Source organism: Haliotis asinina, chromosome 2 (genome assembly GCF_037392515.1).
Source record: "Haliotis asinina isolate JCU_RB_2024 chromosome 2, JCU_Hal_asi_v2, whole genome shotgun sequence".
Taxonomy (NCBI): Eukaryota; Metazoa; Mollusca; class Gastropoda; order Lepetellida; family Haliotidae; genus Haliotis; species Haliotis asinina.
The window spans coordinates 21,854,881-21,873,835 of record NC_090281.1 but is presented as its reverse complement, the minus strand read 5'-3'; the positions used below and the strand labels follow the sequence as shown (position 1 = coordinate 21,873,835).

Sequence of the window (18,955 nt, the reverse complement as noted above, 5' to 3'; positions counted from 1 at the left end):
AGCCAGAGTAGAGAATCCCACTGACCAACATGCTTTTGACAGAGCAAAGGTAGAGGATCCCACTGACCAACATGCAGTTGACAGAGCAAGGGTAGAGAATCCCACTGACCAACATGCAGTTGACAGAGCAAGGGTAGAGAATCCCACTGACCAACATGCAGTTGACAGAGCAAGGGTAGAGAATCCCACTGACCAACATGCAGTTGACAGAGCAAGGGTAGAGGATCCAACAGATCCAATATGTAGCAGTACTAGCAGTGCACAAATCTAACTTGCACACGAGATATTTTTTAACTTCCAGTCGGTACAATAATTGCAGAGGGTTTTCAAAAAGTTGAAATGAAACCACCTTCACATTCAACTGTAAGCAAAAGAACGCGACATTGTAATTACATTGTAATGTGGCTTGGTACAGCATCGGGTATAGGAGCACTTTGCCGAAACGTTTACAGTGATTCAAAGTATATCGTCACACTACATATAACAGTAAAAAGTAAGGGATTTTATATTTTTAAGATTGATACAATACAAATGGTGAAGCCAAGCAGGAAACAGATGATGAAAATAAATTAAGGGAAAATGTGACAATGTATTCCATTCCTTTGGACATGTTTCATCTTTTATTTGTGGTATGCTCGCAAAATGGAATATTCCCCAGTTTTTAAAATGGTATATGAACCCTTTCGTTTGTATTCCGTTACGGAAAACTGGTGAAATCAGCACATATGGACAACGCCGCTCTGAAGAATTATTTTATAAACGTAATTGGAAAAAGGACGAGGCTATCCACTTTGTTTACTATCTATTTTTTGTGCTTCTACTTACTCCATCCACTCGCAAGAGAACAACACCCACTTTATAGTCCTCATTGCTTTAACTAGTATTTTTTCGTTGGATTAACACTTGGAATTGACTTCCTCGTTGTCAGACACAGTGTTTCTGTGCTATTTCCTCCTCATTTCCGATACTTGTTTCAACCAGCGGGAGGTTTTATGATTGTTCATAAAATGCTTAGGAATAAAGCCTATTCCGAATTAACTGCAGCCCGACCTAGCCGTTCGATTGATAACATTTTTTAAAGTCAGCAAGTGTACCCTTGTGCTATACAGCCATGGAAATCTATTTCTCCGGGATTGCGGGTGATATTGGATTTGGCTCTTGTGTATCATTTAAAAAAGCACTAAAATATTTTCAGTTCTCAACAAGCTATTGGTCCAAATCCATTGGATACCTTCAACATTCTTTGGGGAAGAGTGTATCGCGAGCGTTTATGTCGCGCATCGGAGGTATCTTTGAGCATTGATGTCCTCACTGATCAGGAAGACCTGTTAATGTCAGAAGCAGGGATGATTAACGCTGTCCACTTGCTATCTCTCTTATCAACACGAGCCAAGGACCTAAAATGGCACGATATCTCCGTTGAAGACATATTCTGAAAGGAAAATGACTGGGTACATTGTCACGTTGCCATGGTAACACGCCTGAAGCCAGGCACTAATTGTGACAGCCATTTTGAAGCATGGCTTGTGGGTTGAACTGAATGATGGCGCTGTATGCCACGTACAAGATCTCGCCATAGGGTCAGGGGAGCTTGACAGCAATTAGCAGTATAACTTCCTAAAGCCGTGTCATTACGGTCCACAGGTAACAGTCCTTCGTGGGATGCAAGAGATCCGGCTTTTTGTCACACTTCTGGCTAGGCGACATAAGTGACGTCATTTACTTGTTCCAAGACTTGGCAAGATCATATATAGATTACGTCATTTACCGGTGATGTGTCAGTCAGGTTTTACAAGATTATACTTGACGCCATTTAATGGTGCTGAGTCGGTCAGGCTTCGCGAGATCCTAGATTACGTCATTTACCTGTTCTAAGCCAGCCAGTCTTGACGAGATCATAGATAATATCACTTACTGGAGATACCAGTTATGAAATCTCTGCGTTTAGTTCGCCCCTGTGTTTAATATACTTACATGTTTAGTGCACATTTGCGTTTAATAGCCTCTATGTTTAGTACGCTACTATGTTCCTCTGTGTTTAGTACGCCTGTATGTTTAGTATACCTATGTGTATATTACGCCCCTGTGTTTAGTACGGCTCTATGTTTAGTATGCATGCATGTTTAGTACGGCTCTATGTTTAGCACGGCTCTATGTTTAGTATGCCTGCATTTTTAGTACGCCTCTGTGTATATTACGCTCGAAGTTTAGTACGGCCCTGTGTTTAGTACGGCTCTGTGCTCAATGCGGCTCTGTTTAGTATGCATGCATGTTTTGAACGCGTCTATGTTCAGTGCGCCAGATCAGTGAACAGGCGAGGACATATGTGTGACACTCTTATGTATGTCTGACGAGACGAGCTCGAGATGTAAGTTAGCTTACCGAGGCTTCCACTTTGACGAGTTATTGTCACAGTATAAATACAAATGTCCTGATTACAGGAGTAAACTCTATAAAATGAGTGTCATCAGAACAACAGTGACAAAATGTCCATGTGAAAGACGTGAAAACTATCTATACAAACTGGAATTATGGTTAAGACAAACGGAATATTAATGTATATTTTTGTTAAGTGGAGAGATACACTCATTATAAACGTAACGGAAACGCATCAGTGCCACGGTTATTAAAGAATTCAACATTTATGTAAATGATACTTGCAACTACGTGGATGATACTCAAATTTAGACATGTGATATTATTACCTAATTTGGAAAAAGTATCATCCAATAATCAAATAAACAAACTGGTCACCATATTGTCTTGGACAGTCGACAACAGTCTGTTTTATATAACCTCTCTCTCCCGCTGTTGATCATAGGATTGTCTGGTCCAGACTCGATTAGCTACACACCGCCGCCATATAGTTGTAACTGATGAGTGCGGCGTAAAATTAAACTTACTCATTTACTAACGTTTGTCTTGATCAATAATTACCCATTGCTCTGACTTTCTACCTCAGTGTGTCTCTTCAAAATAAACTATCATAACTAACTCCTCATTTAAACTGTCCAGGTGTTATATAATGAATCTATTTTAGTTTGTTTACATTTTAGCACTGGTAAATTTACTGATTTTAGTTGTTGAAATGGAAAAATAAGATAGGGCCAAATAAAAATACTCCAACCAACATGCTGCGAATAATAACTCATACTTGCATACACATTTGAATAACAATATCCAATGTATGTTTAAACTCACAATAGTATAATATCCAATAAATTGGTCTCAATGACTAGTGAGTGAGTGAGTTTAGTTTTACGCCTCACTCAGCAATATTCCTGGGAAGGGAAGGTGTTGCATCCTGTAGCAGCGTAGCTCTTGTCAGGACAAGGCAATCCAGTGATCAACAGCATGGGCATCGATCTGCGCAACTGGGAACCGATGACATGCATTAACCTAACCACCCGATCCCGTTAGTCGCCTCTTACGACGAACATAGTCGCCTTTTATGGCAAGCTTGGGTTGCTGAAGACCTATTCTACCCCGGATCTTCACGGGTTCGCAGTGACGAAACACACGATAATATTATAGATGAAGATGGAAGCATCTGTTATGTCGAAGGACGAAAATTGGTTGGATTTTAATAAAAATGATCATGAATCTGGGGTTCATTTTTTAAACCGCTTTTCTAAAACTATTTATCTATAAGACCTTGCATGAGATGAAATCTGAACAATTCATCTCGCTTGATCCTCTTGCACTGGCCATGTTTAACTTGTCCCTGAGACAAATCTATTTAGCAGATCACTGTAGCGCTTCGCCCGGACAGACGATCCGGTTGTGGTGGTCTGGCCCGGATACTAATGAAATTGGCTGCGAGACCTCTCCACAGTGGGGAGGGTGAATGTCAGATGGCCATACCTGGCGGCCCTCGGATACTGCTCTAAACGTGACAGGTCAGGTGACATTTTAGTTTTCACGCGAAGGGGAGACGCCTGTTTGTCACAGACTGGTCAAAGATCTTCTTGTCACGTTTTTGTGATTGGTGGTTTCGTAACTGGTTTGGATTTAGCAAATAACCTATGGAAGACATACAATATACGATAGATATAATCCATGCACTTCATATTTCAATCGTTCGGTAATTAATGGTTTGAACCATAATGTTTCAAAAAGAATACAAGACTTACATGGGTGTGTTTGTCATATTCTGACATGGTTAATTATAACTAACTCATTCCAAGATTAATTCGATAGGAAATAACCGACAACACAGTTATAACATGCAGTCTACGTTATTATTCACAATTACGTTCATAAATAAATCATGTTTGACTGACAGCGGTCATTGTTTGAATATCAGAAACGTCAGAAAACTATCGTCATAGGATGTCCGTAGGTTATATGCTGTGTACCATGGGCTTGATACAGTCCAGTAGGGAGCACATCGTTAGTTAAATATATCTGGTAGGTCATTCAGAGCCACAAAAGTCAGGACAGAAATCAACTGTGTATTACAAAGCGAAACATGAAACAACCTTATTACACCAGCGCCATATTCGAAGACTGCCGTCATGTTGCAGAAATATTGCTGAGTGCGGCGTTAAACAATAACCAACCAATCATATCGGACGATTCACCAAAGCAGGTTATTGTCACCAACAAGGATATTCCGCGTGCACCTGTATGTATACGTTCACTAATGCATACCTTTTTCTCTCAAGATAACCGGATACATATTCCCTCTCACTCATTACATATCGGACTGAGGAAATTTACAGAGGAAATTACACGTTAATTTCAATACAACACCAAACCATCATCCAGTGTACCATTTGTCTCAAGACATTGATCGGGGTTAACACTGAAGAGGATGAAGATGCCCATTTGCATCACGAACATACGTCAGATGGCAGATGGATGTAATTGCGGAAATTCTGCGAAACCTTAAACAAAATAACACCATACAACCATCTATTATACCATCACTGCCATGATATTCATCATGGTTTACACTGAAGAAGATGGAGATACCCGTGTGCCTGATGACCATGCTTTAGATAGCATGTGGATGTCACTGCAGAAATTCTGCACCCGGAGACAGGCGAGACACAGAGCTCCACCAACCCGCTGATCACTGATTATTGTCTCTATAAGCATATTTAGTCTTGTTGATAGTTAGCATGGCGAAGGAAGAGCTTGATATCACAATTATCCAACCAATGTTGAAAATACGCCATTCTGAATTAACAACTCTTGGATCTCAAATCAACAAACATACGAAAATCTGTACTTTACCGAGGAAGTGTCATCCCAAATATCATAACATGTGTTACACTTGTCGAAGATGGTGTTTGTTTGTTGCTCACCGCGGAACTATTTCTGAGCTGTTTGACGATAGTCTGTAAAACAATCGAATCTGGAACAGAGAATCCAAAAACTGGCACCAACAACATCGATCTGCACAATAGGGATACGATGATATGTTTCAGCCAAGTAAACCAATTCTAACCCTGACCTTCACAAGAGTACAATGTACTGAGGGAGTCAAAACACAAGACCGCAGCGCTTGTCAGCTGAATCTGAAGGGAATGTGTTGCAATCTGAGCAGGACAATGGAGGTCAGCAGAAGGGAAGGTGTTGCAATCTGTAGCAGGACAGTGCTGTCATCTGAAGTGAAGGTGTTGCCGTTTGTAGCAGGACAGTGCTGGACAACTGAATCTGAAGGAAAGGTGTTGCAATCTGTAGCAGGACAGTGCGTATGAGATGAATCTGAAGGGAGGGGGTTGCTGTCTGCGGCAGGGCGTGACCTTAACAAGTGATGTCGCTGCTTTCAGCAGCGTTGCGATTCAACGACACAGTCACATTTATCCGAAGACTACCCAAATATATATTTTATTCAACTGACAACGACAAACTGTGATACAAAGATCCTGAAAAGTATGACAGTAGCACAAATTTGTCAAACGTGACAGATATGTTGATACTTGTGAGTGTCTAAGATAACTACGGATTTCTCACAGATGAAGATTCACAATTGAATCCCTGTTCATATTTTGTAAACTAGTTAAATCGTGGCAACCAATTTTAAAGACCTCGACGCTTATAAAAGACCGTGCAACCAGTTGAAAGTACCCACTTTCAGTATACGAGTATTGACCTGCACATAAACGTCTATCTGGCTCCTGTTCAGCCTCGTCTGTGAGGGACATTACACTGTTATTGGGTGATTGGGAGGTATGTGTGAATATTGCATAGTTTCTAGATGAGACAAATGGCGCTATTACACCAGTGCGTAATAGGGAACTGGTTGTCCACACAATGCGCGGGCTGATTTATAACATTTGTGGACGAAAGACAATTTAATAAAAGCTAGAAATTACCATTTTATTTGATTATTGCATTGCATCTTGATACATTTCAGAATGCTTTGTACATACTGTTTAGATAAACAGTCTTTACGAGCCAAACGTCATCTAAAATCCAGGTTCTACATTTAGGAGACTATAGCCCGATTTCAATTTGCACAAAATAACCTTTTTATGTAACTAACTTTATGATTTAAATTTCGATCTCTCCCCATTCAGATTTGGTTTCGCGAACTCATTCCCAGTGTTTGTTCTCTTTGCAAATTCAGCAAGGCTGAATATCATGGAATCTAATAGTATTACTCATTTAGATGTTCACGTTCGCTTTTATTGACAACATGATACGGTCTGGGTCCCGAGTTACTAATCCAGGGTGCCGACAGTGGAGCTGTATGGGCCAGTCTATCTGTTTATACAGTGCAAAGCCATAGTGGCCATCGCTCGACCACTGCTGACGCTTTGCAGGTATCACTGCCTATTGTATACAGGCACTTGTCGATATCAACCTGAAATTAACAATTAGATGAAATTAACATGCTGGCGCTGTGTGGTGACATGAGCAGTCCTGTGGGAAGCTTGTCGGTCTTTTCGTGACAAATTTTCATTGCTGAATCGCGGTATGCCCGCACCTGGGATGCAATCACTCACAGACAACGGCTTTTACCTGTCAGTATCATTTCTCTAATTACAATGATATCAGTATCAAAGCGCCGACGGAGTCAATTTCAATCGATTGCTAATCACCGTGAACATAAAAGCGTGATAGGTGGACCTGATCAAAGGGGCACCCAAGCCATGTAGACCTCCGTGTACCAGGTCCGCTGCAGTCTTGGTACATGCACGCTTCACTAAATTTGATACGTTTTGAAATTGATCATAAAGTTGTCAATTTCACTTCCGCCGTGTTAATTTCGGAAATAAAAAATGTCCTGAGCAGAAGGCGAGACGAACAAGATGGATAAACAACGTTTTGCAATTTTCTACATCGATAGGAAATCAAACAACGTCCTGCTGTAGACGTGTAGAGTTTTTAACATGTAGTGTTTGTAGGCGGAGGTTTTTAAAGCCAGAACTACAAGATTTTCAATTTCCCTCATTGCGCGATGATGACAACACCCGCTGCAGACTACGATGTCGTACGGTGTGCTATGCTTTCATGTCGACTCAATGAAGTCAACATTTCCGAAACTGTCTTTTACAAATTGAAATTAAAGCAAAAACCTATAAAGCGTATCGTCTTCAATGTTTGGACAACTTGTCAATTAAACATGGCAAACGGGTTTGACGAGGATGTGTACATGCCTGGCATTTGAAGGTGTCACCGTGAGTTTCTTCTACTTGTGTGTCCCCAGAATAGTCTAGTGGTTAAAACTTTGGCTCGTCACGCTGAAGACCAGGGTTCAACTCCCCAGATGGGTACAATGTGTGAAGCTATTATCTAGTGATATTTGGTAAAAGCGGCGTAAAACCATACTCACATGTATAACTACACAGCTGCTGAACCAGGCGACATCAATATCAAGCGCTGAACGCAGTAGCAAGCGTTAATTAATTACACGTCCGTTGTTGGGGAGTATAAGTGTTGATTTGGACATTGCTCGAGAACACAGCAAACCTCCAGTTGATGACTTATCCGTTGATAAGTCATGCGACTTATTCGAAACGAGTGAAAGTTTGTATTGCCGTAAAACACGGAAAGCAAGTGTGACGGCCCTCTTCATCGACGTCACGTTTAATGACGTCACATACGACAAAATAGAGAAAGAGCTGTTGCTAGGGGAAAGTGATATGTGTACATAAGGGCGTGACGTGTACATATGGCATGTAAGCGTGACATGAATTTATGACGTGTTGGCATGACATGTTGGCGTGCCGTTTTTGTCTGCCATGTGTGTATGACATGCAGTTATATATGCATGACACATATAAAATGCCAGATACGCAGAAATACCCAGCTACCTGGTTCTGGCTCAGTCAAGTTGTAATTAAGACATTGTTTCATGGTGTGGAACACAGCCTGCAATTAACGTCAGCTCCTGTTAGGCGCCTCACCACAGCTGGCTTCAAAATGACTCTCTCTCTCTGTGTCTCTCTTTACCACTCTCTCTCTCTACTCGCCTGTTGTTTTTTTCTCTCTCTCGATTTTCCAGTTTCTCTCTCTTTATTTCTCTCTTACTCCCCTTTCTTTCTCTCTCTCACACACGTGCGTACATGTATGTTTATGTAGATAATTATTGATAATGTTTCTCTTGTCATGAAATCACTATATAAAATAGCCTATTCAGTGTTACATCAGAGTTGCACGATATGAGTAATACTATATTACTTTGTAGCGCCTTGAGCATGTCTGTCGAGATGGATTGGGCGCACACATAAATATGCATTATCATCAATATCATTATATTATTATTAGTTTGCTGTTTCACGTTTCACGTTGGGTCTGCCCAATGTTACGGGTTCTCTCACATCCGACAGATTGTAGGGTGCGACAGAAGGTCTGTCGGATATCATCACAAGGGTATTTCAGTCAACATGGTATCTTAGTACTGACCAGTGCTGAAGAACAACGGGTCCTGATCCTCAGTACTGAGCTCATGTGTTAAAGCAGTCGTTCATCATGGGTGGTATGAGTGTCAAACATTGATAGATCAATACAATTAATCTATAGTTCGATCTGGCGTAACAACCGCACAATGTGATGCATGTATGCGTCATGGACCAACAACCACATTTGACCTGGTCCCGTGTGGGATGCACATCGGGCACCACTTGATCTGATCCAGTGGTGGATGGACAGTGGTCGAAATTTGACCTGGCCCAGAATGGAGTGGACATTGGTCCACACTTCATCTGGTCAAGAATGGTGTGGACAATGCTCAACACTTGATCTGACACAGAAGGAAGTGGACATTACTCAACACTTTATCTGGTCCAAAAGAGGTGGACATTGGTCAACACTTGATGTGAGCCAGAAGTGAGTTGACATGGGCCAACACTTGATCTGGTCAAGAAAGGGGTTCACATTGCTCAACACTTGATCTGGCCCAGACAGGGATGGAGATGGGTCAAGACTTGAACTCGATATGGAATTAGGGACTGTAATACTCCTCATGGAGATAAGGATTGTGAAACTCGACATGGAGATAAGGATTGTAAAACATTTGGCAAATTATAACTAGTATGCCCCTTACACAGACGCGTTAGGGCGTGTAAAGAAGCAATGTGTACGTCACAAAAAACGGAACCTCGGTCCAATACCATGGACAATTTCTGTTGTCCCAAAATAATCGGTTAAAACAAATTGTTCACAATAATATAATTTTCTAAAACAAAGACAACCATTCCCTGCAACGACATTCCCGAGGTGAGAATCACGTTTCCAGTCATGACATCTTTCTCATAATCGACATTCGGGCCACTTCTAATATTTCAGGTCAGTCATAAAGCTAGCTTCTTTTTGCAAGCTGAACACTGGCTGCCGCCATCTACAGAGTCCTGATATGATAGCCGGGTTCGAATCCCGTCCACTGACAAGGTACGGGCCTTTTGAAAGCCGTATAATGTTACACTGGCAGGTACAAGTAACGTTAGGGGAAACCTATACGTCCCGTGGTTTCCATGTCTTTAGTTGTCTTCAAAAACCGGACACATCCGTTCACAAATCAGATTTTCTGAGATGGAAGTTGGAGGTTCACGAGCACAGACTAAAAGTGCTTTTATTGAAACCATGTAGCTAAATGATTTAAACGTAATGTCATGCTTTGACGACGTCAAGTGATATTTTTTTAAATGGTATGTGTTTAAGGCCTGTGTGCGGAACCTTTAAAGTTACAATGCAATTTTAAATCATGCAAGATTATGACTTGATAAAAATGGTCATCATATTAGAAGATTAAGGATGAAAGCCGTGTCTTCATTCAGCTTTGCGCATGTATGTACAGAATCTGTATCTCGTACATCTGTATGACCCTGGTAGAGGTCAGGGCACAGAGGGTAGAGATAACCACTGTGACCATCAATCATACTTGTTTACTGCTGTATCACATAGTGTGGCTGTGCATAATTTCAGCCCAACTTGTTATGTTACATTCAATGTATTTGTAGGTAGGAAGCAACGTGTCTTCTGAGTACCCATAAACTGGAAAGGTATTAGAGTTCATTCAGCAACTTATATTGTAATTTTGCAGCATCCCAGATACTATGTATGTAACTTTTATCAGATTCTGTATCTTCCATCTGATCATCTGTACCTCGTCCAGCCTGGAGCCTGGTCGATATGCACAGCACTACATCCACCCGGACAGATAAGGGTATGTCAAAATGATATTTATAACGTGCAAACTATGCACCAGCATAAGTTCTTTATGACATATCTGTTTACCATAAAAACAAAAATGGAGAGAAAAAAATGCGTCAAGGTGTTACACAAGCAATCAACAATTAAGCCTAATGTTGATATCCGTTGACACCAATAGAAAACACACTTACAGACATTTCTGTATTAATTGTACGGTTAACAATTCCCCACAAACCACTCCCTACCGTAAGGTCCTTGCCGTTAATGAATTCATTTATAAAGAGAATATCTCAAACTAAACTATATATCAGAATATATAAAGTTCTATCACCACAGCTGGCTTCAAAATGACTCTCTCTCTCTGTGTCTCTCTTTACCACTCTCTCTCTCTACTCGCCTGTTGTTTTTTTCTCTCTCTCGATTTTCCAGTTTCTCTCTCTTTATTTCTCTCTTACTCCCCTTTCTTTCTCTCTCTCACACACGTGCGTACATGTATGTTTATGTAGATAATTATTGATAATGTTTCTCTTGTCATGAAATCACTATATAAAATAGCCTATTTAGTGTTACATCAGAGTTGCACGATATGAGTAATACTATATTACTTTGTAGCGCCTTGAGCATGTCTGTCGAGATGGATTGGGCGCACACATAAATATGCATTATCATCAATATCATTATATTATTATTAGTTTGCTGTTTCACGTTTCACGTTGGGTCTGCCCAATGTTACGGGTTCTCTCACATCCGACAGATTGTAGGGTGCGACAGAAGGTCTGTCGGATATCATCACAAGGGTATTTCAGTCAACATGGTATCTTAGTACTGACCAGTGCTGAAGAACAACGGGTCCTGATCCTCAGTACTGAGCTCATGTGTTAAAGCAGTCGTTCATCATGGGTGGTATGAGTGTCAAACATTGATAGATCAATACAATTAATCTATAGTTCGATCTGGCGTAACAACGCATGTATGCGTCATGGACCAACAACCACATTTGACCTGGTCCCGTGTGGGATGCACATCGGGCACCACTTGATCTGATCCAGTGGTGGATGGACAGTGGTCGAAATTTGACCTGGCCCAGAATGGAGTGGACATTGGTCCACACTTCATCTGGTCAAGAATGGTGTGGACAATGCTCAACACTTGATCTGACACAGAAGGAAGTGGACATTACTCAACACTTTATCTGGTCCAAAAGAGGTGGACATTGGTCAACACTTGATGTGAGCCAGAAGTGAGTTGACATGGGCCAACACTTGATCTGGTCAAGAAAGGGGTTCACATTGCTCAACACTTGATCTGGCCCAGACAGGGATGGAGATGGGTCAAGACTTGAACTCGATATGGAATTAGGGACTGTAATACTCCTCATGGAGATAAGGATTGTGAAACTCGACATGGAGATAAGGATTGTAAAACATTTGGCAAATTATAACTAGTATGCCCCTTACACAGACGCGTTAGGGCGTGTAAAGAAGCAATGTGTACGTCACAAAAAACGGAACCTCGGTCCAATACCATGGACAATTTCTGTTGTCCCAAAATAATCGGTTAAAACAAATTGTTCACAATAATATAATTTTCTAAAACAAAGACAACCATTCCCTGCAACGACATTCCCGAGGTGAGAATCACGTTTCCAGTCATGACATCTTTCTCATAATCGACATTCGGGCCACTTCTAATATTTCAGGTCAGTCATAAAGCTAGCTTCTTTTTGCAAGCTGAACACTGGCTGCCGCCATCTACAGAGTCCTGATATGATAGCCGGGTTCGAATCCCGTCCACTGACAAGGTACGGGCCTTTTGAAAGCCGTATAATGTTACACTGGCAGGTACAAGTAACGTTAGGGGAAACCTATACGTCCCGTGGTTTCCATGTCTTTAGTTGTCTTCAAAAACCGGACACATCCGTTCACAAATCAGATTTTCTGAGATGGAAGTTGGAGGTTCACGAGCACAGACTAAAAGTGCTTTTATTGAAACCATGTAGCTAAATGATTTAAACGTAATGTCATGCTTTGACGACGTCAAGTGATATTTTTTTAAATGGTATGTGTTTAAGGCCTGTGTGCGGAACCTTTAAAGTTACAATGCAATTTTAAATCATGCAAGATTATGACTTGATAAAAATGGTCATCATATTAGAAGATTAAGGATGAAAGCCGTGTCTTCATTCAGCTTTGCGCATGTATGTACAGAATCTGTATCTCGTACATCTGTATGACCCTGGTAGAGGTCAGGGCACAGAGGGTAGAGATAACCACTGTGACCATCAATCATACTTGTTTACTGCTGTATCACATAGTGTGGCTGTGCATAATTTCAGCCCAACTTGTTATGTTACATTCAATGTATTTGTAGGTAGGAAGCAACGTGTCTTCTGAGTACCCATAAACTGGAAAGGTATTAGAGTTCATTCAGCAACTTATATTGTAATTTTGCAGCATCCCAGATACTATGTATGTAACTTTTATCAGATTCTGTATCTTCCATCTGATCATCTGTACCTCGTCCAGCCTGGAGCCTGGTCGATATGCACAGCACTACATCCACCCGGACAGATAAGGGTATGTCAAAATGATATTTATAACGTGCAAACTATGCACCAGCATAAGTTCTTTATGACATATCTGTTTACCATAAAAACAAAAATGGAGAGAAAAAAAATGCGTCAAGGTGTTACACAAGCAATCAACAATTAAGCCTAATGTTGATATCCGTTGACACCAATAGAAAACACACTTACAAACATTTCTGTATTAATTGTACGGTTAACAATTCCCCACAAACCACTCCCTACCGTAAGGTCCTTGCCGTTAATGAATTCATTTATAAAGAGAATATCTCAAACTAAACTATATATCAGAATATATAAAGTTCTAAAGGTAAAATAAGTGGGAGGGTAATTTGATAACAGAATTCAATGTCCTACCTTAATCCAGGCTTGGCCTGTTAGCTCCTCAGTCTTTCATTATTGTAATCCACATTGAACAAGATCACCTCCATTGTCAAGTAGACATCTGACTGAAATATACACGAATGAAAACAATCAATATCTTGTCTATTGCAACATGTGTTGTGTCCGTGACTTCGCCAGGCATGCAGGTCCGGATGTCAGTCCATCACGGATTTCACGCCAGTGTTACTGACAGCGCCTGCTGTATGTAAGTAACGATTTCCATATACACAACACTCAATTGGGCGTTTCTATGACTCCGCTACTTTACAACATGTGTGGCTTGACGTTATTAGATTTCGCTGTAGTTTGACTTATGCAGACTTAAATAACGCACAGTATATCCCATACTGTAAATATACATGAACTAACACGATACCATGACTTAAACAATATTGGGAAGTCATTGGAGTTTTCGTGTAGTTTTTGTTCTGTCGTACGCATCATCGTTCATATTAAAAATGAATACATCCTGCCTCTATGGCATTTGTGTACCTGCACCATTAGGAAGCCTATTGGCTACAATCATGACGCCTGGAACATGATTACTAAAATTATTGTTGTTGATCTGACTTATTGATTTTCGCATATTATTCTGAAATTATCGTATCTCGTTTAAATACTCTGTTATGGGAATATTCTCGCTGTGCCCGTTTAATCAGTTGGGTTCTATTATTAGCTGTATTATGATGAAATACTGTGTCGTACAAAAACTGTCAATAATGATTACTTTTATCCTTCTCTCGATTCTGGAGTCCAATTATGAGCAGTGTGCAATACAAAAGGATATTCTCTTATAATCTCTCGCATCGACGCAAATCTCGTCTCCGAGCGAGACCTTATATTGAACCCTATGGCCCGGATGTAGGATTGAGACGAGTATTCTCGCACTTCCGGTGCCTGAAGCCAGCAGTGCAGTAATGGATGAGAACAGGCTGTGTTATTAGACACCCCGTAGTCGGGACCATACACTTGGTGAGGTATTGACTAGAGAATATCGAGTGCCAGATCATTTACCCTGAAAATTTCTGATCAAATGTTCCACTTGACCCTCCAAATACGACTAGGCGAATATGTCTTCCTACTCTTCGAATATCGCTCGGCGCCCCAGTTGTCTTGTAATACGATTTATTACAGAAACAATTAGGTGTCATACAGACTGTGTGAGTGAGTGAATACAATCAAGAGTCTTACAGGCTGAGTGTATGAGTGAGTGAATGGAATCAGGAGCCACACAGGCTGAGTGAGCGAGTGAATGAACACAATCAGAAGCCACACAGGCTGAGTGAGTTAGTGAGTGTATACCACCCGGAGCCACACTTGCTGAGTGAATACAATTGGGAACCATAAAGACTGAGTGAATGGGTGAGTGAATACAATCAGAAGCCACACAGACAGAGTGGGTGAGTACCATCCGGAGCCACACAGGCTGAGTGAGTGAATACAATTAGGGACCATAAAGGCTGAGTGAATGAGTGAGGGAATACAATCAGGAATTCGAACCTGGTTCCTCAGCGTGACGAGTTAACGCTTTAACCTCTGAGTTACCGCACCGTCATTGTTACAAATTTCAGCATCCTGTCGACAGTGTGGATGAAACTATCCTCATTTGTCAATGCGCCGTGTCTGTCTGCCTCCATGGGTGGTTACTCATCAAAACAACTGTCTACATTGAGTCACCATTGAGGACACCCTGCCAAGGTAATTATATCCGTTAGCTGCAAGTATTGGCACCTACGACATCTGGCCTAGATGGCTTGTCTTTAGTCCACGTAGGTGATAGGGCCGGAATGTATCTCTTATTCTCTAAAGTGGACATGCATGCATATTCGTTTAATGACAGAACGGTGTAATTTCTCAGAGACTGCCATGATACCTGGTAAATCTGAATGCTTTCTCTTTAAGGTGCAAATGCGAGTGCGGGTGCGGGTGCGGGTGCGGGTGCGGGTGCGGTGCGGGTGCGGGTGCGGGTGCGGGTGCGGGTGCGGGTGCGGGTGCGGGTGCGGGTGCGGGTGCGGGTGCGGGTGCGGTGCGGTGCGGTGCGGGTGCGGGTGCGGGTGCGGGTGCGGTGCGGGTGCGGGTGCGGGTGCGGGTGCGGGTGCGGGTGCGGGTGCGGTGCGGGTGCGGGTGCGGGTTCGGGTGCGGGTGCGGGTGCGGGTGCGGGTTCGGGTTCGGGTGCGGGTGCGGTGCGGGTGCGGGTGCGGTGCGGGTGCGGTGCGGGTGCGGGTGCGGGTGCGGGTGCGGGTGCGGGTGCGGGTGCGGGTGCGGGTGCGGGTGCGGGTGCGGTGCGGGTGCGGGTTCGGGTGCGGGTGCGGGTGCGGGTGCGGGTGCGGGTGCGGGTTCGGGTGCGGGTGCGGTGCGGGTGCGGGTGCGGTGCGGGTGCGGTGCGGGTGCGGGTGCGGGTGCGGGTGCGGGTGCGGGTGCGGGTGTGTGTATGTGTCTGTGTGTGTAATCATTTTATATGTGCATGTGAGTCGGCAACTACGAATGAGGAAGGATGAAGTCAGTCACTGCTTGCAGCAATGATAAACGCAGAGGCAAGGGTGCAACAATGATTAACACAGAGGCAAGGTTGCAACAATGATTAACACAGAGGCAGGGTTGCAACAATCTTTAACACAGAGGTAAGGTTACAACAATCAATAACACAGAGGTAGGGTTACAACAATCAATAACACAGAGGCAGGGTTACAACAATCAATAACACAGAGGCAGGTGCAGCAATCATTAACACAGAGGCAGGGCTGCAACAATGATTAACACAGAGGCAGGGTGGCAAAAATGATTAACACAGGCAGGGTGGCAACAATGATTAACACAGAGGCAGGGTTGCAACAATGATTAACACAGAGGCAGGGTTGCAGCAATCATTAACAGAGGCAGGGTGGCAACAATGATTAACACAGAGGCAGGGTTGCAACAATGATTAACACAGAGGTAGGGTTACAATAATCAATAAGACAGTGACAGGGCGGCAACAATGATTAACCCTGGTGCAGGGTTGCTACAATGATTAACAGAGAGGCAAGGTTGCAGCAATCATTAACATAGAGGCAGGGTAGCAGCAATCATTAACACAGAGGCAGGGTTGCAGCAATCAATAACACAGAGGCAGGGTGGCAACAATGATTAACACAGAGGCATGGTTGCAATAATAATTACTACAGAGGTAGGGTTACAACACTGGCGCAGGGTTGCTACAATGATTAACACAGAGGCAGGGTTGCAACAATCAATACCACAGAGGCAAGGCTGCAACAATCAATAGCACAGAGGCAGGGATGCAGCAACCAATAACACAGAGGCAAGGCTGCAGCAATCAATAACACAGAGGCATGGTTGCAACAATCAATACCACAGAGGCAAGGCTGTAACAATCAATAGCACAGAGGCAGGGATGCAGCAATCAATAACACAGAGGCAGGGATGCAGCAATCAATAACACAGAGGCGGGGTTGGCATCCAAATTCAACTTGATTCAAGATTTGTACGGGTTTGGCTTTCTTGGCCATTTGGGCCTGTGACCATCTAAAAAACAACAGACATCCGACATGCGCCAACAACCACCTCCACTTCTTGTCTTATTTATACGTCCAACAGGTTTCACATTCAAACTATGAAACAAATACACCAGATACTCTCAGACGACGGTTATGTCCGTCTATCGGTCGGCAGTCGTCACCTACAGCTTAAGAGACCTACCCTCTCAAAAATGTGTTGTCATACGCAAAAAAAAGCCGCTGATATTCGCCCCACCAAACCTACTACAATATCAAAACCCTTTCTCATTCAGTAACCCTTCACAAACCATCGGTCCGGAAGCCATATGTAAACAAGAAACCTGTCATTAACTAGTTTTCAACAGGCATCGTGTGTTAGTAGGCGCTTTGAGAATGACAAGAGTGACGATTAATTTTATCTAGTCAAAGCGCTGTCACAGTGACCATGTTTAACATTGTTTCTATGTCCAGTTGACGGCTAATCCAGCTTATATCCATCAGATTTTAACGCACGACGAGTTTCACTTTACAGAAACTGTCCCACTTCATTTGTGAGTGACGACACCCACGGGCTACACTTAACATTCAACCAACACATTATGGCTACTGAAAATGCATTATTTTTTACAGAGTCTTGCCTAAGGGAGTGTGGCACTTCCGCCAGGATATAAGTAACAACTGCTACCTACAGTTATGATATTAAAGTTGCTGTTAAAAGCAGACAGCAACGTCTAATAGCATCAGCAAGCTGTTCATATGACGCGATTCATGTCGCGATGCGCGAGGAAAATGTGTTGTACAGATAATGCGCGCCCGTTCTAAAAGCTCGTCGCCTTGTTAATCCGTTCTAGCTTGAGCTAAGCTGGACACCACTTCATTGTCTTGAAGCTGTGGACCTGGTCTTGCTGGACGCCTTTTATCTAGCTTAACAGGAAGAACCTTGATAGTATGTAAACCAAAAGTGCCTCAAATTAGTCATTTTGTTAGTTGGGAAAGTGACAGGTATTTATGGCAACGCCTTTGATCTTGGGCTGCCTGTCAGTGAAATTGACGGGCCGACGGCACGAGGTCAGGAGTTAAACAAAACAGAGAGGCAGACAAATCCGGAATCTCATGAACTAAAGCCATGCGCTTTGGAACCCGTTCTCTTCGCTTGGTCAACTGTTCCAAGAAAGGGCAATTCAATGTTGTTTTATCCAGTGTCACTAAATTTCAGCTTTGAGGTAGTTTCCGCCAGCTTTTAGGTGAACATAATGTAGCTAATTCAATTTTAAACCTCAAAAGGATCGCGCGGCAATTACTATGGTGTCAGTAGCACAAATCAAGCAGAAGCTTATTCGCTAATTTCATTACAGGACATGTCTATGACATGTCTTTCAAGTCTTTGGCACAGTTTTTGCTTGGACCCAGCCTTTGCTTGTTTTCCTACATAGGTAATGGTGATGATCATTCGAAAAACCTTCTTAAGTCCCGGGGAAAAACCCAGTGGAGAGTACCTCTGTCCACCGTGGCCACACCATAGGCCGTCACACAGAGACTCAATCCTACTGCCGTTGCTGTCCAGACTGACGTCAGAGATGCTACAAGATGAGAAGCTAAATTGATCATCATTCTCGGACTGGTTCTTTGATGATCAAAGCCCGACCTAATATACAGTCTAGGTATACTTAAAAGGGTGGAAAGGGTACGACAATGGGTGCATCATTACGTGGGAAGGTGTCCATATATACAAATGTCAGAACAGGCATTACCAGCGCCAATACCATGGGGTTCTCAGAACATCAGCGGACAAAGTACACCCTGGCCGGATGGACAATGGAGGTGTATCTGAGCAAGATCACAAATCTTCAAGACAGCTATCATGTCACTGACTCGCTCACCA

At 42.7% G+C, this 18,955-nt stretch overlaps 1 protein-coding gene across 2 annotated transcripts in view; it reads right to left on the bottom strand.

The window, feature by feature from the left end:
* The window catches only part of LOC137273392 (voltage-dependent calcium channel type A subunit alpha-1-like), a 347,991-nt gene that overhangs the window by 288,322 nt on the left and 40,714 nt on the right, over window positions 1–18,955 (bottom strand). Inside the window, exon 2 of one of the 2 annotated variants that reach the window (XM_067806035.1) lies at window positions 13,550–13,641. The gene's annotated coding sequence lies outside the window, so the exon portion shown is untranslated. Of the gene's footprint in view, window positions 1–13,549; window positions 13,651–18,955 lie in introns of those variants that run through there. The other variant, XM_067806036.1, reaches the window with a different exon arrangement.